Consider the following 23,704-nt stretch of genomic DNA (forward strand, 5'->3'; position numbering starts at 1 on the left):
CCATTTCTCATAGATATAATTAATCAGAGCTCAAATAATAGTTAGTACATTGCTCAAATAATGAAAATAGCAGTGAAATCATTAAGAGCTTTCTTTTAAAATCTGTTTCTTATAATGTCATGAATGAAATAGGAGCTAATATCTGCCTCACCCTCCCAATGCCCCATCCCCACCTCTGCCACCCTAGCTTTCCTTGGCTCATCACCTGTGGGTACACACTCTTCCCCTGCCCTAGATTTCTAGGTGAGGAAACTGGACACTCAGAGCAACCTGTCCAAGGACATGACTAGAAAGTGGCAGACTTGTCGTTGGGAACCAAGAACTGTGACAATAATACCCTTAACCACATCACGCACTGGGTTCCAGCTGTGTTTAAGCCAGGAATTCTGTACCAGAGAGTCTAGTGGCTTACAAATTTAGCCAGGGACCCATTGGGATCCAAAGTGAAGATGCACAATGCAGACTTTTAAAGTGAGCAGTTGGCATCTCTAGCTGCCACTTTGCTTATGCTGTTACAAGAGATCAGGATTTTCAGTCATGTCACGGCGAACATTTGGCAACAGGTTATTTTTTTTGTTGTGGGAGAGGCTGCCCTGGGTGACCTTACCCTGCTCGTGACAACCAGAGTGTCTCCAAATACTGTAAATGTTTCTGAGTGGGGGCAGGCAGAGTCACTCCCAGGGAGTCCCTGATCTAACGGGAAGGATGGTGGGAACTTTAGCCAGTGCAGAATCTTTTCCTTCTTTTGAAATTCCTGTGTTAGGAGACATTCGCGGTTGTCAAAATTGCGGGCAGGAGGTGTTAACAGGAACCCAGTGAGCTGTAGCAGAGTTGCCAGGACAGCTCCTCCACCCACCCCAACCAGGGAAGCCTCGTTTGTGGCGTCAGCAGCACCCCCTTCAGCTTTGTGGGCCATTTCGGTGTCCTCGTGACTGTCCATTCCACTCATTTCATGACTGAGGCCAGCCCAGTAGCTGGAGACAGAGAAGAAGCTTCATGGCAGAGATGTTCCCCCTCCCTCCCTCCCTCCCTCCCTCCCTCCCTTCCTTCCTTCCTTCCTTCCTTCCTTCCTTCCTTCCTTCCTTGTTTACACCTGGTGATGATCAGGAGTTACTTCTGGATCTGCACTAAGGAATTATCTCTGGAAATACTACATAGCTATTAGGAAAAATAAATTCATGAAATTCCCCTATAAACGGATGAGCATGGACAGTATCACACTGAGTGAAATGAGTGAGAAGGAGAGGGACAGATATAGAATGACTGCACTCATTTGTGGTATATAAAAAAGAAAAAAGAGTATGAGACTAATATCCAAGGCCAGGAAAAACAGAGATTAGGAGGACTGGTCAATGGTTGGAAATTACCACAAGTGTGTGGGGGGCGGAGGGTAGTTCAGATAGAGGAGGGTCCAATATGACAATAAGGTAAAGGTAAGGTAAAGGCCCTCCCGTTGATCGTCGATTTGCTCGAGCGGGCCCAGTAACGTCTCCATTGGAGACTTTGTTGTTACTGTGTCTGGCATATCGAATACTCTCGGTAGCTTGCCGGGCTCTCCGAGAGGGGCGGAGGAATCGAACTCGGGTCGGCCATGTTGGCCGCTTGTAAGGCGAACGCCCTACCCGCTGTGCTATCGCTCTGGAAATGATCACTCTGGACAAGAATTGAGTGTTGAAGGTAGGGAAAGGGATACACATGATCACCTTTTACTATCTATACTGCAGACCATAATGCCCAAAATGAGAGAGAGAGAGACAGGAGAAATGCCTACCATAGAGGCAGGATAGGATGGGGAGGAGAACTGGGGTGAGTGGGAAGGAAGCTGGGGACATTGGTGCTGAGAAATTATAATGGTGAAGGGATGGGTATTGGAACACTGTATGACTGAAACCCAATAATGAACAGCTTTGTAATGCTCTATCTCATAGCAATTCCATTAAAAAATGGAATTATTCCTGGAGTTTCTTTGGGGACCATACGGGATGCCAGGGATTGAACCTGGGTTGGCCGCATGCAAGGCAAGTGCCCTATCCACTCTGGTTCCACAGCAGGGTCATTTTCCAAGTGTTGTCTTATTCCTCAAGTTGATAAGAATTGCTTTGCACCTGACAGAGCTTGTCTAGTCAGGCAAGAAGTAGTTTGCTAAGCATCTGCTAAGTGCCAGGCTCTGTGCTCAGTGCTGAGAAGGGAGCCGTGCCATCCCAGAGCTTGCAGGGAGTGTTCTGGTCAGAATCTCCAGAGGATAAAGCTGTTGACGCTGAGGCCTGAAAAAAGATTAGGAGTAACTCAGGAGAAGAGGACGAGAAAGAGTGTCGACTTCCCGCATTCGGAGGAGAGAGCGTGGGAGCTGGGGAGAGAGACGGCGACAGACAGAGATAGAGACAGAGAGAGACTAAGGGGGAGATTTCCTAGGACAGACTTGGAATCTGGAAGGACCGGAGCAAGTTTGGGTGCCTCCTCTAGCTCCAGAAGCAGCCAGTGGGGGAGGTCTGTGTGTTCTGGTTCCCACAGACCATATTGAGGACCCCAGAAAAACCTGCCTGGGGGGTCCCAGTCCCCTGCTGTGAGAGAGCCTCTATTGAATAATGCGGGGCTCTGGTTTGAGAAGGGAGGGAAATTAAAATAGGCATTTATTTATTTTTCATTTTTCATTTCGCTTGGGGTGGGCCCGCAGCTTTTCAGGATCTGATTATTCCCTTTCCGAGGGTCCTGTGGTCAGGCTCCAGCTGTGAGGATCAGTTACCCTGGGTGACATTTTCCTCCAGTGGGGGGACAGCGCTGCTTGTTTGCAGAATGGCAGATGGAGCAGCTAATCGATGCAGGCTGGGGAGGTGGGCGTGCCCCGCCACACAGAGAGAGCTGACTCCAGGGACAGACGGAACGCAGACCAGTGTGGGGGCTTTTGATTGGAAAGACCTCACTAGCTGGGGGCCTAAACAATGCCTTAGTCTTCACTAAGGTGGCCAAGGAGCTTTCTGGACTTTTACAGTTGCTGCCTCAGGCAACCCTCCTGAGAAAGGCAGGGGCCAGTTTCTCTGGGTCTTGTGTGGAGAAGAACAGAATATTACACCCCAGTCCAAAGCAGCTAGGCAGTTGTTTTAGGGCTATTGTCTTTTGTAGTCTGACACTGAACTGAGTGGGGGAAAGAATATGGTCTTGTCCTGTCCTCAGGAACTTCTGATAAAATCAGAGACTGGCAGTTTGGTTCTGGCAGAGTCCCAAACCACTCGGCCATCTAGCTAACTCATTTACTGAATAACTTTGACAGTCACAAAATGCCAGGCATGGTGTTAGAGCTTGGAGAGGTGGCTGCATGTGTTTGATGCCACATGGAACTCTACTTACCACAGAGCAGTAGGAATAGCTGGGGTTCACTGAGGCCCTTCTCTGCATTAGTTTGCTGATGGCTTATAGTCAGAGAGGGGGAGACCAGTATTGTCTCCCTTTTTGGATGAGGTCCCAGTTGAGTTGTGACCTGTTACACTTCAGGATTACTTCCATTAATGTCTCAAAGTGTTTTTATTCATTTGTTTATGTTTTGGTTTGGGGGCCACACCCGGCAGTGCTCAGGGTTGACTCCTGGCTCTGTGCTCAGTGATCCCTCCTGGTGGGGGGCTCAAGGGGACCCTATGGGGTGTCGGGGATTGAATCTGGGTCTGCTGCATGCAAGGCTAGTGCTATCCCCGCAGTCCTAGGGAAGTGTTTTTAGTATTTGAAGTCCACACATCGCATATTCACATGTAAATTCTCTGTGGTAAGGCATGATGCATACCTCATCATGTATTTCTTGTGTTAAAAAATTCAACCAAGTAAATTTTGTTGTCAAATAAAATTTGGGAGCGACACCCAGCTGTGCTCAGGGATTACTCCTGGCTCTGCACTCAGGGCTCATCCTGGTGGGAAACCTTATGTGGTACCTGGGATTGAACTCAGGTCGGGTACATGCAAAGCAACTGCCTTCCCTGCTGTACTAGCTCTCTGGTCTGCAACTGGGTATTTGGTTTTTTGTTGTTGTTGTTAACGGGAAGTTAAGTGATTAAGTGATTAAGTTGTTGTTGTTGTTTTTTCTTTGCTTTTTGGGTCATACCTGGCAATGCACGGGGGTCACTCCTGGCTCTGCACTCAGGAATCACTCCTGGCGGTGCTCAGGGGACCATATGGGATGCTGGAAATCAAACCCAGGTTGACACCGCGTGCAAGGCAAATGCCCTACCTGCTTTGCTCAGAGATTCCAGAATGAGATGGCATTCAATATGGCAGACTGAATGGAACTCCTAAGATTGAACCTATATGGCAGGGATTTTCCTGGCATAACAAAACAGTTATCCCAGGAAATTCACCCCCAAAGACATTGTTTATTGCGAAGCTACTTACCTACTCTTGGTGCAGGGACTTCCCCCTAGATGGCCTCACTCATGGCCCCTAACTTACTACTTGAGGATACTTTGGGGAGAGGTGAATCTGTAACTTAGTCTTGGGCAGTGATTTTGGTGACTTCATTTTGGGCCCGTTGTCTTGTTTTTAACTGTTATTTTGGAGATCAGGTGGAAAGCCACATTTTCCCCCCATTCATTCCACAAATCCTAGTGGATTGTCAAGAAAGAGGCAATACGTGAAGTGGAACAAAGCCATTTGTCCAAGGGGACCTCAACTTTCTTATCCCCAAGCAGGAATATTACTGTTAGTCTTGTGTGTGCACCTTGGGTTTTGTGACATTGAATGGAAATTGCATTGAGATGTTGTCCCAAGACCCACTCCGTCTGCACACGTCATTTCCTGCTTTCAGGGAGGACACTGCTCTTTCCAGCCTCAGTTGCCCTTTCTGTTTCTGCCTTTTCAGTTGAGGAGACTTGCAGATGAAGAGTTCCTGGAGTCAGAGAGAGTCTTCTCAGTAAATAAAGCAGATTGTTCTTCCCTCTCCCTGCTTTTACAAGAAAAAAAAGCCAAGACACAACAAGTTTTTGTTACCTCCCTCCTTCCTCTCTTTTGCAATTTAGGTTTCCAAAGTTTTCTCCTGCCCTATACCCCATTGGTAATTTATTTCCTTTAAGCCACTACACACATAAGCATCACTATTTTAATTAGCAAGAAGCAAATAGAAGAAAGAAGCTAGAAGGCATGGCAAGAGAGCCCACCCTTTGCATGCTTTAATTATTCATCGAGGTAAATAAAATTAAATATTTTCCCAGCAATCCAGAGCAGGATCTGAAGTAATTACACTGTCAAATTCATCAAAAATTCTCTCATCAAAATAAAAACCTTGATGTCATTTAATAATTTATTATACAAATACACAGAAATTGTAAAATATTATAAATAGAAAACTGCAGGGTAAGTGAACATGAATTAGTTAGGGGTTGTGTTCTAGAAAGAGGCTGTCATGAGCCGCATAAATTTTTAATCGGAAATATTTTTGAGGTCTAATTTAGAGAGTGGAATATACCAAGAACTTTAGAATACAAGGAACATAGGAAAATGCCCAGAATTTTCCACTGCCAGGTGATAAGTAAACACGGTGGTCCGAGCAAAATAGGACTCAGGATGATTTCGGGTAGAGGAAAGGAATGTTGTCTTTGAGGCTATGTATGTTCCAGATCACCTTGGACACCTGACGTGTTGTCTACATGGGTAACAAATGAATTAATTAACCTCCATGTAATGACCCCAAAGAGCAAATGGGAAAAGTCTGCTTCATTTCCACCAAGAGAGACAGGCAGCCCGAGCCACTGTGCCTTGTAAAACAATGTGTGGTTCTGGAAACCATATGGTTCCATCCCAGTTTGAGATGATTTGGATCTGTCGAGTGTCTGTGCGAAGCACGCCTAAAGCAAAGAGAAGCCGTCTGGTTTTCCTTTTGCTCACTCTTCAAGGAGTATTGTCAAGCCTGGGTGTCCTGCCTCGCTGTTGCAGTCTGGGGGTGGGGGGCGGCTCATCTGTCCCAGGGAGGAGGACAATTGGATATGAATTTGTTTCCAGAGAATGAAAGAGGAGCAGAGCAGCAGCACCACCGACCCGGGAGTCTAGAAAAGGAAAGAGGGCCTCCGCGGCGGCCAAGCCAGCCAGCTAATAAACATAGCGGCTTTCCGCCATCAAGAATCTGAGGGCCTGTCTTGTACAAGGGCTCATTTTCCTTTTTTACAACCTTTCAAAAGCTCCCACCTTTGCTTTGGATGAATTTGTTGGAGACCTGTCACGAGCAGTTCTGGACCCCAAGGGTTCTGATTCCTTGGGCTTTTCCAGGCTAATCTGTCACCCCTCTGCTTCTGGGTTTAGAGGATATCGTCTGTCTCTGTCCCTTCAGTATCCCTCTGCTCGACACATTAATCCCCCCCCGCCCCCTTCTTTGACAAACTGACTCCTTTTTAATTTTCCCCAGATCTCAGCTTAGATGTCCCCTCCTCCAGGAAGCCTCCTGTAATCACCAGAGGCCACCCAGTTGCCCTGGCACATCTCCCACAGCAGCTGCATCTCCCCTTTACAAATATGCCACATTTGTTGCTTATAGCAATGTCCTTAGCTGTTGTCTGCCATGGTAAAGAGAACTTTGGTGATGGCAAGTGCTGTTTCACGCGTCTCCTTTCTGGCTACTTGCTCTGAGATCTGTGAGCTCACATCCACCCACTTGTGTCTCTACTGACCCCTTCCTGGCCAGCTCCCACCTCAGATCCTCTTTCTGGAAGGTTCTTTCCTCAGAGGCAGGAAGTTGTACTTCACCTTCTTCAAGTCTTTTCACATTCCATCTTTCGGAGGAAATCCTCCCTTTAAAACTTCTGCCCCCAATCAATCACCTGCAGTTTTTCCCTCCTGCTTGGGCTGGTTCTCCTTAGCACCGAGAGTCAGAGGCCCTTCAGTGCACTAACTTGTTCTCCTAGCTTCTTGTCTCTGTCTTTCCCCTTGACTGTGAGCCCCATGAGGGCAGGTGTCTGTCCGTGCTGTTCACTGCCTTCTTCATCTCCAGTCTAGCCCATAGACCATAACCGTGGACATAAGACGCACACAGGAAATGCTTACTGAAAGAACCAATGGGGACTTGGGAGATAGTACAAGGGTTAAAGCACCTGCCTATGTGCAGCCCACCTGGGTTTGATCCCTCAAGGTCTCCTGAGCATCTCTTGGAAAATAAACAAATAATATGTATATATGAGTGAATGGGTGGAAATAAGTATGGCTGCTGGTTGGCAAACAGAGGACAAGTCAGTGCCTTTGTGGAAACCCTGTTAGAAGAACGTCTGAGGGACTGAAGAGACAGTACAGCAGAGGGGGTACTTTTTTTGCATGCAGCCACCTTGGATTCGATCCCCAGCATCCTGTACGGTTCCCCCCACATACAACCAGGAGTAATTCCTGAGCACAGAAGCAGTAATAATCCCTGAGCATTACCGGATGTGGCTGCCAAACAAAAACAAACAAAATGAGAATGTCTGAGCTAGGGAGGATGGATATGGTAACAGGTGGGACAGACTATAGGCAGCGCAGGAGTAGGACGAATGAACTTTGCTACTTTCTAGTATGATCCTTTTTTTTTTGGTGGGGGGGAGTGGGGGGAGTTCAGATTCCACAGTCTGTGGTTTCATAGGCTGATGGTTGGTGGATGAGGTACGCAGTAGAGAGTGCTTTGCAACAAATGAAATGACAGCCTCTTGCTGTAAATCAGAGTGACAAATGGGTTTCTGCTCGTGGGCCTCATTTGATTGATGGGGGTTCCTTATGATTTTAGGTCTCTTGGAAAGGGGGGTAATGAATGGAGATGTTTTGGTCTTTGAAGGGAGCATGGAGTGCGTTTGCATCCTACAGCTGTGTTCTGATCCCCCAGACCTGACTATTTGTTCTGACTTTTCACATGGAATTTCTGACTTACAGAGGTAACTCTTCATACCCAATTAATCTCCTCGTTTCAAGATTTTATTCAGGAGGGACCTAAGAGTTCAGATTCTTCAGGGATTTGGATATATCTTTTGGTTTTATTTCTTTCTTTCTCTCCCCCCCTCCCCCCAAAGGAATGGAAATTGATGAGCTGTTTGACACTTTCTAGCTCAGGGTCTCTAATAAAAGAGGATAGAACTCTTATAACCTTTTTTTGGCTGCTCACCCCAATAAGTTGCTGGGACCATGCAGGGCAATCACCCTAGATAGATGGCTATCTAAAGTCTTGACCCAAAGAGACTATGACCCTAATGTGATTAGCTCAGCATATCAATCCTGTGAGCTCATCAGCCCATTAAAAAAATTAGCTCCCCAACCCCGCCACAAGCGCTGCTGTCAACCTCGTCTGCGAGATCCTCCCTTCTGGGCTCCGCTTCTCCTTCTACCACTGTGGTTGGTGGTGCTGCTTCTCCTCGGGAAGGCTGCCTTGTCCTTACAGAGTCATGCTTCCTCCACCTGGCATTCCTTAGCACATTCTGTTGTTCTGTGGCGCTGTCACGCCAGCTCCAACGTCTGCACTGACTTCTTAGGTATTTGGGGCAGCCTTATATCTCTTTTCTCTCCTTCACTAGATTTAAACTGGGTGGGGAGAGGAACCAAAATAAATGTGTGCAGTATATTTTACTGAAATTTCTTCTTAAAAAAATTTTTTTTTAGGGCCAGTGTGATAGTCCAGCGGGGAGGGCATTTGTTTTGCACATGGTCGACCCAGTTTTCCCATAGGGTCCCCCAAGCCCAGCCAGGAGTCATTTCTGAGTGCAGAACCAGGAGCAACCCCTGAGCATCACTGGGTGTGACTCAAAAGCCAAAAAAAAATTTTTTTAGGCACTGTGATTTACATAGCACTGTAGCACTGTCCTCCGGGTTGTTCATCGATTTGCTCGAGTGGGCACCAGTATCGTCTCCATTGTGAGACTTGTTACTGTTTTTGGCATATTGAATATGCCATGGGAAGCTTGCCAGACTCTGCCATGCAGGCAGGATACTCTCGGTAGCTTGCTGGGCTCTCTGAGAGGGACAGAGGAATCCAACACCGGTAGGCCGCGTGCAAGGCAAACGCCCTACCTGCTGTGCTATGGCTCCAGTCCGTGATTTACAGAGATAAATAAAATTCCTTAGCATATTTTAATCTGTCAATCCTGTCCGTGTCTGGGCCGGTTGAGGTTTCCCGTGTTGAGTCAAGTTAAGCAATAGCATAGTGGTAGGGCGTTTGCCTTGAGCGCAGCCAGCCTCAGTGGAGCCGTGTTTGATTCCTCCGCCCCTCTCCGAGAGCCCTGCAAGCTACCGAGAGCATCTTGCCCACACGGCAAAGCCTGGCAAGCTACCTGTGACGTACTCAATATGCCAAACACAGTAACAAGTCTCAAAATGGAGACGTTACTGGGTCTGCTTGAGCAAATCGATGAACAACGGGAGAACAGTGACTGTGACAGCATATTTTATCTATTTACATAGATAAAATAAAATTATCTATTAGCATACATAAAATAAAATTTATCTATTTAAATAGACAAATGTTTGGACATATATAGTATTCCCATCTCTTCCCACCTCGTCTGCTTGCCAGACTCTGCCATGAAGCCTGCCAGACTCTGCCATGCAGGCAGGATACTCTCGGTAGCTTGCTGGGCTCTCTGAGAGGGACAGAGCCCAGTGTCCTCTTCTCTCCTCTGCTCACTTTAGATTCCCTCTTACCCCTTCCCCCCCAAACTAAGTTCTTCACAATTACTTTTTTTTAAGTTTAATTCACGTAGTTTGGATCGTATGCTTACAGTAGAGTTGTAGCTCTTGGCTAATAGTGGCTTAGATGTATACAGATACTTTGTCTTTCCAGCTTAAAGGGGCCCAAGACACCTGACCCATGCCTCTATATTACTCCCAGACCTTCTCTTCTTGCCCCCCCCTGCCATTTCTCTCTGAACTATCATTTTGCATGTAAGGATCTCAGCATATATTTTTATTTTAAAGAAACTCTAATAGACCAATTTCGTAGGCTTACCTATTCGAAGGCACAACTGGTATCTTTATTTGAGGGACCAGTTAGCAATATCCATCAAATGCCTTTTCCCTAGATATTTTTACTTCTTATAATTTATCCTAAATAAATACGTATAAGAGTATTTAAAGATCTGTATCTCCATAAAAAAAACCATGATCAGTAGGGAATTATTTGTGATGATGAAGAGAGGAATGACCTAAATGTACATCCCAAGAGAAACAGTGATATAATTATGGTGCATGTGCACAGTAGGGTACTGCGTATGTAATCATAATAAGGAAAAGTAGTGAAGGCAAATGTATCTATGATATTATGTACCCTTGTGAAAAATGATATTTTGCAGCAAATCACAACTAATTGTATGAATATATATATATATATATATATATATATATATATGATAACACAGCGTGTAGGGCGTTTGCCTTGCACGCAGCCAACATGGCCGACCTGAGTTTGATTCCTCTGCCCCTCTCAGAGAGCCCGGCAAGCTACCGAGAGTATTTGATATGCCAGACACAGTAACAACAAAGTCTCCAATGGAGACGTTACTGGGCCCGCTCGAGCAAAATTGATGATCAACGGGAGGGCCTTTACTTTTACTTACTTTATATGTACAGCCATGTGAATTAATGTACATGAAAAATAACTGTAAGACATACACCAAGATATTTAATAATTTTCCTGTGGCAGGTAGGCTTGAGAAAGCAAGTAAATTTTATCTTTTCAACACTTTTCTGATTTGGAAATTTGTTTTGGTGTTTTTTCTTTCCTTCTTCTTTTTGGCATAAGTTTAAGTTGGAGGATATGTTCATCTGACAGACATAACATCACAGAATGATTGCCACCATAGTGCTAACCAATACTACACCCCATCACATAATTTCAACTTCTTTTTCTTTTTTGTGGTGAGAATATTCAAGATCTACTCTAGTAACAACATTTAAATATGTACTTAGTGCAGAACGGATTTCTTTGTTTGTTTGTTAAGGGTCATTACTAAAACGAAAGGATATTTAAAAGAAGTGGATATTTTGAAAGGGGCTTGTTGGTTGTACCAACAAAATATTCTAAAGTTTGGCGATGTTTCCAAAACAACTTAGCAGTCACTTTTACTTTGTCTCCAGGTGCTTAGCAATTTTTTTAGAAGCATCTAATGCAGACTAGATGTGAAGTGGACATAAAGAAATTATTTACTTTCCTCATCCTCTTGATACTAAGCTAGATGATGTGACTTGCAATAGTTAATGAAATGTGAGTGAAAGTGATCATACCATTTCCAAGCAGATGTCTTAAGAGTCAGTTCATGGTTTGCCACTTTCTCTCCTTCCTTTGTTACAAATCCTGCAATATTTCAGAGAGGAGTTGTTTATTAGCTTGGATTCCTGGAGCAGAGCTTGAGCCAACCCTGATGTGACATACTATACAGGTGAGAAACAGAACCTTGCTGGAGGAAGTACCTGAGATCTGGGGGTTGTTTCTGATGCATACCTTGGTTATGGCACCACCACCATCTCCTCAAAAGGCCTTCACTGGCCTGCAATTCATGACATCTGGTTCAATTGCTTGCTCTGCCTCAACATTCTTTGTGCTTGTATCAACTTTAGGTTGCCAGAAACGGAAGAAAAGTACAACTCAAAGTGGTGTCAACCACAGAATATGTATAATCTAGCAGCATGGAAGTAGAGAGTCTGGGCTTTGTGGCCCCAGTGAGGACTTGGGTCCTGCCACCCTTCCATTTGGCCTTCCTGTTAGGTTGGTATGACATGGGAGAAATTTCTGGTCTCTTAGCATCCCATGAAAAAGAAACATTCCACCACCCTCTATCTTTTTCTTTATTCTTGTTTTTATTTGAAAGGAGTGTTTAATGAAAATCCCTTGGTCAACATCTACCCCCTGTCCATGCCTTAACCAAGAGATATGGTCAGTCATGGTTTTTTTGTTTGTTTGTTTGTTTTTTGCTTTTTGGGTTACACCTGGTGATTCACAGGGGTTACATCTGGCTCATACACTCAGGAATTACTCCTGGCAGTGCTCGGGGGACCATATGAGATGCTGGGAATCGAACTGGGTCAGCAGTGTGCAAGGCAAACACCCTCCCCGCTGTGTTATCACTCCAGACCCTCACAGTTAATTTCTTGTAGAAGTATCAGTGGATTTTCTTTCTGAGCATCTGGCTGCACAAGCAATTGCTCAACAGAAATTGGAATTATTGTCAACCAGGAAGAAGGGGAGGATGGAATAAATGTCCACTTCACTGGTCTTAAGCAAGCCTTGTCCGCTTTAGATCTAGCTCTCCTATTGCTAAGCTGAGGATATTGGACATCCAAGTCCTAACACTGCATTTATTATCAGAGTCCATAGCCCTTATTCCCTGAAGAAACAGGCTTCACATTTCTTTACAGATCATTTCCCCAAGTTTCGGGGAAAGCCTGTTGTCTATGCCCAGTGTGCCACTGTCTTAGTACTTCAAATGTCTTGTTTCACCACGTTCCTGACTGGAAGACTCATTATGGTTTCCAGTTCCTGTGAAATCTTGTATCTCAGATTGTACATCCCCATAACTGATGAGATAATAATTTAGTGAGAAAGATACAAATGCAGTTGTGTTAGTGCTTTGTAACATATTGGATTGACTTTTTTGTTTGTTTGTTTTTTGCTTTTTGGGTCACACCCGGCGATGCACAGGGGTTACTCCTGGCTCATGCACTCAGGAATTATTCCTGGCAGTGCTGGGGGACCATATGGAATGCTGGGAACCGAACCTGGGTCGGCCTTGTGCAAGGCAAACGCCCTACCCACTCTGCTATCACTCCAGCCCCTGGATTGACTTTTGAGAGTGCTTAGAGACTTATGAAAAGTGTTCTTCTTGGAGACTCAGCAGCTCCCTATTCTCCTGCACTCCTTCTTCCCAGATTTCTGCATCCCATCACAATTTGTCTTGATTCAGGATGATTTTTTGGACAATTTCATAGAAGCTGATCCCAAGTGCTCTCTGCTATGAACTTAAGAAATATTTTTTTTGTAAATAGTTATTAAAAGTAGTAGTCAAATGATATGGGGATGGAAACTGCAAAGCCAAGTGTTTAGACCTCAAGGGATTAAAGCAGAGATCTTTGCGTCCAGCAATTTTTGGCTGCCAGTGGCCTGGGAATGAGAGATGCTCATCTGAAGAAAGTGCAGAGTCTTTCTCCACTGAGCCAAGCAGAGAAATACACACTGCCTGGTCTGGCAGTGGAAAGTGGACTGGATAAGAATCTGTAAAGTCGCTGTTGTTGAAGTCGTCCTGTCTCCCTCATCCTTTGGGGTGTTTTTAGCAATATCTTTCTACACCCTACTCCTTTCACCCTGGAAGACTTTTATAAACAATTTGTGGCTTTGCAACTTGGTTATAATCGGAATCAGGTATTCCAAACACTGTGAAATTCCCTTCCCTTCCCTTCCCTTCCCTTCCCTTCCCTTCCCTTCCCTTCCCTTCCCTTCCCTTCCCTTCCCTTCCCTCCCCTCCCCTCCACTTCCCTCCCCTTCGCTTTCCTCTTTTCCCCTTCAGACTCCCCCTTCCTCCTCCTCCTCTTTCATGTCTTCCTCCTCTTCCACCTACTACTCTACTTCCTTCCTCTCCTCTGTCACATCCAGAGTGTTCATAACTTACTCCTGGCTCTATGCTCAAGGAGACCTATCTGGTACCAGGAATAGAATCCAGGTCAGCAGCATGCAAGGCAGGAATCTTACCTGCTGAACTGTCTCTCTGGACCAACGCGTATAATTTCTTGACTCGCTTTGATGAGGTCATCTTCCCCCCCACACACTTGATAATGTGATAGAGCTAAAGTCACCTTCCTTTCCCCAGTGGACACATGACCACCACACTCTGGTTCACAGGACAAGGTTTATTAATGGAAATGACTTTAGCTGTCTTAAACTCTTCCAATTTATCACCATTAGAATATAAAACCAACTAGCTTCTGATTGGGTTTTTATTCCTGGAGGCCTCTTTAAAATGTTGCTTTGGAGCAGAGTGACCCAATAGAAGTCATTCAGGGACAGCTCCAAATTACCAGATTAAAACGGATTTAGTGCATCAGGTTTCAAAGTATCTTGACATTGGGCAGTGATAGAATGATTGGCCGAGTCTCTTATAGAGCAAAAGAAGTCTTCCTGTGGTCTGAGTCCTCATAAAACTAGTCTAGAGGGAAAATAGAAAATTTCTGAACATAGGCCAAAAAAAAAAGTCCTGCACAATAGCTGTGTGGTTTAATGAGTTACTGGGCAACACCCTTCTAACTGTCACTGAGGTCAAGACATAAAACTTTACCAGTCACCTCATAATGCTCTCTATATGACCCACCGTCTTACATCTCTCCTTCTCTAACAGTCATGTCTGTCTTGACTTTGAGCTTAATCACGGCCTCAGTTTTATCGTCCCAGTGAGCATCCCTAGATATTCAAGTGTAGTCTTCCCTGTTAAAAAAAAAACAAAGTCTTTCAAATCTCCTTTGAGCTACAGGTTCCTCATATCTTTCTTTTTATTACTATTTGTAGCCTGTCTTCTAGAATTTTCCAACAATATGGATGTTGCTGCTTATACAGGATTTTGGTATGCTCCTCTCTAGTTCCCGCAGTTAGAACTATATTCAAAGACTCACAGATTCAGGTTCAATTCCGTTGGTTGATGACATTGAGTTCTTCACCAGAAGGCACATAGTGTTTGATTTTTGCCCTAATTTTTATGTTAACAGCAGCCAATGCTTAGTGCCTTGATTCATGGTCTCACTGGGGATCGCTAAATGGTGAGGTCTAATTCTGTCATTTTCCTTTCATCTATTAGCTGGGAAACTTGTAAACAGATGCTCCCTTCATCCACGCTTTGATTACTCAGTCGTGTGGTTCATGTTAGATGGTGTTTGATTCTTTCCCTTTATTTACAGTTACAGATGATGAATTGATTCCCACCATCTTCTGAAGGTTAACTCTTTCTTTAAATATATTATTATAATTAATGGACTTGATCATACTTTGGTGGGTTCCTGGATTTCATTTTTAGTCTATATCTCTGGTGTCTTTAGCATTCTGAGTATCTGGACCAGCGCTTCTGATTGTGAATTTGACTCTTTCTCTACCTCTAAACCACCCAGAAAGGAAACAAGCGGATTCCCCTATGGGCTGCTTAAAGTCCAGCAGAAGAAATGTGGCTTTCACTTTGTCATTCTTCGCTTTGGGGTCTTGTGGCAGGTGAGGGTAAATGTGATGATGAATTGAAGGCGTGTTGGCTAAAGGACTTGGAAAATTTATGGTCCAACTGGTAAGATCTTTGTCTCTGTTCAGGGAATGCCTTAGGATATCTTATTTACCTAACCTTCCCTTTTTATCCCAGGAACACCAAACTCCCTCTAGCCCGTCTAATATCTCACTTCCCATGTGGCCTAACAGCAGAACAATCCCACTGGCATAAACACTTGCTTTTTTACTCCATGGTTAGCTTTTTTTTTCCCCACCAGAATGAGTAAAATGACATTTTGTTGTCGGATTTTTCATGATTTCCCAAGGAAATGTGAGACTTAGAAACGCTATCCTTGCTTGCTAGCTCCTCCTCCTCCTCCTCCTCCTCCTCCTCCTCCTCCTCCTCCTCCTCCTCCTCCTCCTCCTCCTCTTTTTAAGAAACAAAACAAAACAAAACCCAAAAACTTACTTTCCAGCTGGAAGTCCCCATCCCAAGAGGACCGGAAAGAGTAAATCCTAGATAGTCTTAAAGTGTGGGTCACCCATGTTTCTATTGGCCAGAGTACAGAGATCTCTAATCAATCAGGAATTTGGTGAGCAGTTTCTCTCAGCTGCTGTTGGGCTGAGCCACACAGCATCTCCTCATTTACTCTCCCTGTGATTATAAATGTTGTGTCCAGCCAGTGGGCCGAAGAGTGAGTCTTAGCTCTAATCCTCAGAAAAGCAGCTCAGTTCATCCCATTAGTCTGGGGACCAGCTACACAGCAGAGCACAAGGTGAATATTTTATCCCCAGTAGTTAGAACCTGAAGCCCAAATGATAGGAGATAATTAGGGAAACTCTTAAAGACATACAGCTGATCTCAGTTGTTGATTTTAGAACCTGTCTTTAAATCTTTTTTTTTTCTTTTTGGGTCACATCCAGTGATGCTCAGGGGTTACTCCTGGCTCTGCCCTCAGGAATCACTCCTGGCAGTGCTCGGGGTACCATATGGGATGTTAGGAATCGAACCCATGTTTGGCTGCGTGCAAGGCAAATGCCCTACCCACTGTGCAATCACTCCAGCCCCTGTCTTTAAATCTTATTGGAAAAAAATAAAAATTCATAAAAATCTTATTGGAAACTATTAAATAATCCTGTTTCTTTCCAGTGGACTCTGACCAACTTCAGGGCCACCTTGTACTCAACTGCTCTTTTCTTAGAGGAGAAACTTACAGCCATTCCAGGTTTCAGTTACCTAGAAAGCAGATTCTTCTGGCACTGGGCATATTCACCTACAGGACCTTGAGGTGCACTTGTGGTTGCCTCTCTTCTCTCTGCCCAACTAGCAATGAGGTACTGCTGTTAGAAACCAGGTACCTCTCCATGGTAACAGCAGCTGCTAACTAACAAGTAAGTCGTTAACTAGAGGGTAATGATGGATGTAACCAGATTGCCTTCCCCGTCTTTTAAAAGTTAGTCCTTACCAAATGATGTTTTCTCCCAGAAAGAATGAGAACGGTGTTCTGATATTGCGTCTAAAAAAACAGGCCTGGAATATACCCATGAAGTTCAAAGCGACAGTATCTCATTTTTGCATATGGAAAAGAAGACAAGATTGCTGTCTCTTTTTTCTTTGCTAGGTCTGGACCAACTTAGGCTTCGGGTAAAAAATTGCTCACTTACAACAGCAACGGCAGCACCCACAACAAAATATACTGCTTTCTGTTATCATCTGTGGAGAAAGAGTTTGTAAAATTTCAGAGTTCTGTTTTCTTTGACTGGTTGGGTTATACGGAAAATAATTAGTGAAAAAATAGCAATGAATACTTGTTTTCTATAGCCCACTAAACAAAGTCTAAATTAAAGGACTCCACTTAAAGATTTGGTGGTGGAGGCCTAATTAATTAAAAACACCAGGCTCGAACAATTGGCCATCCATCTCTAAGCATAAATAAAGGACAGGATTCATATAATGTTCCACTGAGGGTGAAAAATGAACCATTGCATGGGTCCTGAATGATCCTGACTTGACAGGGCGCCCTGGAGACTTTTAAGATGTTCCCCTCATCCTAAGACATATGGACTCTGCACCATTGTCACATTGAGTCGCAAACTGGATTCCCATGCATTCTGTTTGTTTGTTTCCTTGCTTGAGGCTTGCGGCTGGGGCCTCATGAGTTTGTAGCAATTGGAATTAGCTTTTGTTTGGTCTTTAAGATGAAATAAGACAAAACCATAAACATGCTACAAAACACCAGAATATAAAGGGGATTATTGGTGCCCTAATTAGAGAACTAGGAGGTCATTATTCCCCTTGTCCTCCACCCTCCCAACCACATGCCTCTCTGCTAGCCCAGGAACAAAAGAGCTTTAAAATCACACAGTCCTGAATTTATTTTAATGGGAAGCCTCTTAAGCCTGGGCCTAGTTGGAGGTCATCTAGTTGACATATGAGGAACATTGGCTCTGTTTTAGGGACTCAGAAAGCAGAGTAGCATAAATCGGTACCAAATAAAGAATCCTTTATGCGAACCTGTACATTGTGCAAACAACGAATAACAGCCCCCGGCTTCCCCACTCCCAAAACCTACTCATCTCTGTGCACAGCCTTTCAAATTTGGAATATCCAGGCCCCTCTTTAGCCCTCGTTTCAGAAGACTGACTGCTAGATAGAGATGCTTTCTGCCGAGGTAGTGAGTTGTTCCTCTCTGGATGTGTTTGACCAGAGATCTGGTGGTCATCTGCTGGTGACAGGCCATCTAGGGTTCACTTACACAGAGGGTAGTTGTCAAGCAAGATATCTTCTAAGACAATTTACAGCTCTGGGAAGTTTTGCCTTAGAAAGCGAACTTATATACATGTAAATTTAAATGGAAATTAACTTTGGAAAGCCAGAGCAAACTTTCTAGGAAATATTTTCCCAGGGGAATAGGTAAAGGTAAAGGTAAAGGCCCTCCCGTTGATCGTCGATTTGCTCGAGCGGGCCCAGTAACGTCTCCATTGGAGACTTTGTTGTTACTGTGTCTGGCATATCGAATACTCTCGGTAGCTTGCCGGGCTCTCCGAGAGGGGCGGAGGAATCGAACTCGGGTTGGCCATGTTGGCCGCTTGTAAGGCAAACGCCCTACCCGCTGTGCTATCGCTCCAGCCCAGGGGAATAAATACCAAAGAAATGCTTTCAGAGACCAAGACAAAACACAAGACTTACAGCAAGTGTGGTTTTCGTGGGAGTCAGTTAGCCATTGAGTTAAAATTTAATATTTTCAAGTGTTTTCTGTTCCCAATGGTTTCTCATTTGATAAGGTTTTGGTCTTCTGTGAAATGGAATAGCTGTACAAAGGAGATACACAGGTAGAAAGCTTTATTTCCCAGTCTGACTCCCAGAGTCAGAGAGACAGGAAATGCAAGTCTGCATTGCATAGTCATATGTCGATTTTCTACCCCTGTAAAGCTCCTTTGCTTAATAAACTAATCATGGAGTGGTATATGATATCTTTTTAAAAGACATCTGGAGTTCTTTCAGGATTCTGCAGTCTTTTTTTTTCCTTGCAGTGTCTTATAAATTGCTTTACACGGAACACTGGAAACTTGTTTAAAATCATCAAGAAGGGTACAGAATTTAATACAAAAAATCCTTTTAAAATGAGAAACTATGTAGATATTGATAAAATAGGAGATTATTATAACTATTATATTAAATTAATTAAATTGAAATTTATTATATTGAATTAATTGTAATGAGTACCTCAGATGGAGTTGTAGCCCAGAAAGTGTGTGGAGTATGGATCACTACTTTCCTCTCTTATATTCATGGAAGCTAGCTCAGCTGTCTTTGAACCTGGATCTGACATCAGAGTTAGCACAGAACCCCAGACCACCTGTTCCTTTGACTGGAGTTCCTCTCTTTCCATTCTCTGGTGCACTAGTCTAGCCCCACTCTCTACAAAACCACTTCTCCAGTTTGTCAGTCACCCAATTCCATATTGCCAAGTCCAAACATCACTTCTTTTTTTTAAAATTTATTTTTAATTTTTATTAGTGAAACACCATGAGATACAGTTGTAAACTTACAAATTTTTGTGCTTGGGTTTCAATTATACAATGATCGAGTACCCATCCCTCCACTGGTGCCCATTTTCCACCATCACCGATCCCAGTATTCCTCCCACTCCCCATCCCCCCCATCCCACCCTGCCTCTGTAGCAGGGCATTCCCTTTTGTCCTCTCTCTCCTTTTGGATGCTGTGGTTTGCATTCAGTGGCAATCATGTTCCGTCTATAGTCTACTTTCAGCATGCAAAGGTCACTTCTTAGGCAGCTCAATCTTTTTGGCTAGGGTTTTCATCATAAAGGGGTGCTGGATCTTGTCAAATGCTTTCTATGCATCTATTGATATGATAATATGCTTTTTATCTTTTCTCTTGTTGATATGATGGATTATGTTGATCGATTTCTTAACGTTAAACCATCCTTGCATCCCTGGGATGAATCCTGCTTGGTCATGGTGTATGATCTTTTTGATGAGTTGTTGGATTCTAGCTCAATCTTTTTTTTGCTCAATCTCTTTCCCTTCCGTCCTTTCTGCCTTCTTCCCTTCCCTCTCTCCCTCCCTCTTTTCTTTCCCTCTAAGGCTTCAGGACCTGAGAGAGCCCTTGGGTTGTCCCTAACTGAGGCAAAGGGGTCTGACCTTTGTGCTCTGGAAATGGGCAATCTTTTGGAATAGAGGCAAAATCCTGAGCCTGGAAACTTCAGGTGACAACAGAGCATTTCTCAAGGTCCAGCTTTTTGTAGCCAGGGCCTGAAAGAAAGTGGGTGGTGCTCCACAGCCCCCCCCCCCCCCCCACCACCACCAATGGTGGTTCAGGTTCAGGTTTCAAAGCCTTTGCTTGAGGGCCTGGCCTGGAGGCATCCTGGTTCCTGCCTTGCTACTAGGTCTGGGTGTTCCTTTCTGCTATCTTATGGGCTCTTCACCCTGACCTCTTAGGGCATTACTCTTAGGGTAATTGCTCCTCACCTCTGCACCAAACTTTCAGGGAAGCAACTCTACTGTCTGCTCTGTGTCCTCGCAAACAAGATCACCCAGAGAATGTGTTGGAGTCCAGAGTTGACCACCCCTCAAGAACAGAGAACATTGCCGAAAATGCCAATCATATAGCGAGGTTTATTGTTCCAGCTAGCTGGGGACAAGGATCCCGAGCACTAGGTTCAGCAAGTTCTTATACTTTCATTTTGGTATTAAGTAAGCATTACTTAGCAATTTTCTATTACCTACAGAGTATACACCTATTTTGTTGCTGTTTTGACCCGCAACATCCAGCCCATCTCCCTGACAGTTACATTCCGGAGGCCTTATTTTTATTTTTATTCCGGAGATGTAATCTTTGACAAAAGCATCTGGTTTTTCTGCTTTTCTTGTTCCTGGAAGAGGCCTAAGTTACTCAGTGCCTGTCATGGCAATTCTCTGGCTAAGTGGGTCTTAACAAACGTTTCCTAAAATGACAACACTTTGCCACTGGGCACATCTAGAGATTCTGAAAAACACATAGGAACTTTAAACTTTGAAACTTGAAACTTTCAAAGCAGTTGAGAATTCTATGATTCTAGTTTTAGCATACAAATGTTCCAAGCCTCCAAGATTAATACCTTTCGGGACCCCCAAGCAATGTGAAGCAACAAAGCAAAGTTGTTATTCATTCATCCACATACTCTCTCATCCAGGTCATTCATTTATTCAACCAATTTTTATTTGACATCAAGATATATTCCATGTTGGTGGTAAATGCACAAAAGTAATACTATTAATGAACTCCCTTGAAAAATGTTTTGCATCTTGCCAGTGCCAGGTTGGTCCCATCAATGGCCAAGACGCAGAGACTATAAAACCCAGCTCCCGGAGGAGAACAGTGCAGAGTCTCCTGCCCCCATGCCTGGCTGTCCTCACCTGGGCCCCTTGGAGGGGGGAGGGTTGAATTTCTCTCCCCCCCTACCCCCCCCCCCCAAGCAGAGCCCCAGCAGCTGAGGATCCCCAGAGCCAGCCACCATGCTGGGACCACTCTCCACACATCCAGACGGGCCTCATGCATGAAAGAACTGGCAGAGGAACCCAGGCATGTGGGTCCCGGGGCTGAGGTCTCCAAGCCTACTCGGATTGGAACTGGGCCTTTCTCCACCCAGACCCCCCATCTTCCAGTAGGTAGGCGTCACACCCACCAGCTGCCGCCAGCGCCAGGTTGGTCCCATCAACAGCCAAGACGCAGAGACTATAAAACCCAGCTCCCGGAAGTGTGTGGCCACATTTGCAGCCTCATGACATCTTATTATCTTATTTTTCCTTTGGAGAACCTGGCAGGCTACCAAAAGTATCCTGCCCGCACGGCAGAGTCTGGCAAACTTCCTGTGTCATACTCAACATGCCAAATACCAGTAACAATGATGGGTCTCATTCTCCTAATCCCAAAAGAGCATTGAAATGGCTCTTTTAAAATCTCAGGGCTAGGAAGAAGGAGATGTTACTGGTGCCTGCTTGAGGAAATCGACGAAGAACAGGATGATCGTGATCGTGATCTTGCCAGCATTTTTACCTTTATATTTTACATAAGCATGTAAAATGTTTTATATAAATATGTGTTAGGTAGTTTACTACATGGGTTATTGTAACCACATGGATTGCAGTTTAGTCCATAAAATAGATATTGTGGTATTCCTTTATTATTTCCACTCCTATCCCCCTTTTTAATTTAGACCAAATCACTTGCTTAAGGTTGCACCAACAATAAGTGTTAGATTCTGGAGTCCACTTGACGTGTTTGACTTTGTTGAAGACTGTAGTTCTTTATCTCTCTGAGAAAAGAACAATGAGACAAGTTCCTTGTAAAAAGGTAGAACAGGCTTCCAGTCCAGCAGGAAAGAGACAAATAAATGAAGACAAGCCACTAAGTCAGGAGTTAAGATGTGCATATAAGGTCCAAGTGTTCAGTCCATGTTCTTCTTTTTTTAGCTGTTGGCACAGTCTGAGGAGGGAAGACCACAGCACTTCCACTGCTTTAATGGGGGGATGCTTTGGCTGCAAGTAACAGACTAGTTAATGAAAAGTGACTTATACCATAACATGTAGGCACTCAACAGAGTTCTGGAGGTCATTGCTGTGTGGGCAGCGCAGGGAAGTTGGGACTCTGGGTCTTCTTCCCCTGGACACTTGCCCCCACTCTGTAGTTAGCCAGTCTGCCCAGAGTGGGTTTCAACATCCCTGACTAGGGTTGGGTAAAGATACGCACAGGAGCTGAGTGGGGCTCACTGTCTTGTTTTGATTTTTGCCTGAAACCTTCAAAAGATCCACTGAACTCCAGTCATTGGCTGCAGACCAATGCTCAGTGGCTGAAGGTGAATAAGTGAGGCTGTGCTAGCCCAAGGACCACACAGAGAATCTAACTGAGGTGGCTGGTAGCAACACAGAGAGAAGGAGAGAAATTAGGGAGACTGAGGCTGAGAGCATGTTGGAGCAGAGGCAGGAAGCAGGGATTGGTTCAATTTAGCCGTGATGGACTTTTACAGAGACCTTTAGGAGCTGGGCTAGTTCCATCACAAATAGGAGAAAGGAGTAAGAGTGAGAAAGACTTGCTTTCCGGTCTTTCTTTTCTCTGCCGCCTAAGAACTTTCTCAGACCCTGCGGGAGGCGCCACGAGGCACCCTGAGTTTTGTGTTCTGAAATGCTTAGATAAGTAACATCATTTATGCACTGCAGAATACATTACTTTTAATGGGAATATACTTTTGGGATAAGAGTTGGAAAGAGCTCGATAAGCATATTTTTCATGTGGAAACCTTGGTTTGATCCTGGCTCTGCATGTTCTCCTGAACACCACCAGGAGAGATCCCTGATTCCAGAGCTGGGAGTTGGGGTGAGCCGAATGGGGTGAGCCCCCACCAAAAATCCCCAAGCTTAGGGAGATTTGTAGAGCTAAAGCAATTTGTCTTTCGTTGTCTTAGAGCATGGGGTTTGTTCACTCAATAGTCCTGTAATTACACCCATCCCAATTCTTACACTTCTTGAAGGAAGTTGCCCTGTATTCCTTCCCCCTGAAATAAAGCGTTACTTACCTCTGAGAACATCTTTCACAGGGCCCATGAACAATGTAGCGGAACTGCGCAATAAACAGAATGCTGTCAAATATATATCTTCCCATAATAGATCCTATACCTTAAAATGACTACAGGGAATCACATTTTAGAGTCTGTAACATGCGGTAGTTTTGATACGACTGGTTGAGCCATGCAGAAATGATTAAAAAAAGAGTAATAAATTCAGCTTTTACACCAAGCATCGAGCATTACACCAGAATGAAACTACCATACTCAAATCTTCGACAGCTTAGAGCTAATTAGACCTACATTTCCAAACGGCGTGAGCATCATGCAGTGACTGTTATAATAACTATATTCTCGTTGAGTGCTGGGTGGTGATTTACATCAGCCATACTCGCCAGGGCTCATGGACCTTGTAGTAGGAAATGTCTGGAGGCTTGGGATTAAAACTTAGGAGTCCTGCCCATGGGCATCTCTCCGTGTTGGAAGTCCTGCATGT

This window comes from Sorex fumeus, unplaced genomic scaffold (assembly GCF_029834395.1).
Source record: "Sorex fumeus unplaced genomic scaffold, SorFum_2.1 ptg000187l, whole genome shotgun sequence".
Lineage (NCBI taxonomy): Eukaryota > Metazoa > Chordata > Mammalia > Eulipotyphla > Soricidae > Sorex > Sorex fumeus.